General features: G+C 33.4%; 1 protein-coding gene across 2 annotated transcripts in view; it reads right to left on the reverse strand.

The window, feature by feature from the left end:
• Positions 1 to 1,505, reverse strand: part of LOC107654212 (ropporin-1-like protein) — an 8,832-nt gene that overhangs the window by 4,613 nt on the left and 2,714 nt on the right. The gene's annotated exons all lie outside the window — the stretch shown is intronic.

Raw genomic sequence — 1,505 nt, forward strand, 5'->3', positions numbered from 1 at the left:
TGTGTGTGTGTGTGTACAGGTTTATATATCCCCGTTTAAGTCCTTAAACGTTAATACACACTGACTCGTGGGGACTCGTGTCACGGTGGGGACCTAAATTGAGGTGAATGTCCATTTTGTCAATTTTTAGTTCATAATTTAAATAACTTCAATTACAAAAGTGTCGATTGGTCTTCTTCATTTCAGCCTTTAAAAGGGCTGACAACCTATGAAGAAACATTGACTATCCTTCCAAGCAGAACTGGTACAAAGCACCTTCTGATGTATTGTCTGAATGGCAATTAAATAGACTAAAATAATATTTGTACTTAAAAATGTTAATAGTTACAAAGAGGTTGATTTATAACATGTCATGAAGTCATACAGCAGAAAAACCATTTGAATAATCTGGGACAGCCAAGTATATAACAATACTGTACATAGGCTTTTGACCAGTATAATTATGAAGATTAATTGCTGGTCATGATAATATGATTCATGCAACATTTGTTCATAAATTCCTTATTAAGTCTTAATAGTAAAATAGGGTGCTGGGCTTTTGAATTGAGTTAAAAATGTCTTAAACACGGGATGAAATCATATGTTTTGAATGCACCTGATAAAGACAATTGCTGTTGGTATGCTGGTAATGTATGACAACAAAAACCTATCAAAATGTAATAAAACCACCCACAGGACAAAAAATCTTACAAATGCAATGATAATTTCTGGTATTGTTTCTGCATTTGTAGACTGACTTGTCTTAAGAGTAAAGACAATAGTGGTTCAGATTTTTGTCTTGTATTAGGCAATTGGAAAACTACATAATCTTACTGCATTATGTGATGTTTTAAGACATATGTATTATGTACCTTTTCAATCACTTCAATCATAGTTTTGAATATAGAACAGTTTTTTTTTTCCTTTTTAAGAAAGAAACAACAGAAGGCTTTGTAATTTCACAGGTGTAAATTCTAACAAAAAAGACTTGAAGGTGCCTCAAGCAACAAATGTCAAAGCAATTAATTTTCTTCCTTATCACTTGTCCTCCTAAAAGACCTCTTTGGCAACAAAAGTAAAACAGAAAAGAAACTGTCACCCTCAAAAAATGTGTCTAATTCATTCAATAAAGCCTCTTATTGCCATTTTGTCTCAAACTACCTACTGTCAGAATGACATATTTTGCTCCTGCAAATGGGCAGCTTTGATCATACCACTTTACTTTTGTTTTTGCTTCTTGTTTTCCATTAACCTTTGAAGTAGTAGTATTAAAATAATAGTATTTTAACTGAATGCATTTGTGTGTGTGTGTGTGTGTGTGTGTGTACGTGTACTTGTTTATGCTACATTGTGGGGACCAGCCTGCGGTCCCCACAAGGGAAAAAAAATATTACAAATAGTAAATGATGTTTATCTGAAAGTGTAACAATGCAAACAGGTTTTCTGTAAGGGGTAGGGGATAGAAAATATCGTTTGGTCAGTATAAAAGTAATAGAAGTCTATGGAAAGTCCCCACAATTCACAGA

The sequence above is a fragment of the Sinocyclocheilus anshuiensis genome, unplaced genomic scaffold (genome assembly GCF_001515605.1).
Source record: "Sinocyclocheilus anshuiensis isolate Anshui unplaced genomic scaffold, SAMN03320099.WGS_v1.1 scaffold655, whole genome shotgun sequence".
In the NCBI taxonomy this organism is placed as follows: Eukaryota; Metazoa; Chordata; class Actinopteri; order Cypriniformes; family Cyprinidae; genus Sinocyclocheilus; species Sinocyclocheilus anshuiensis.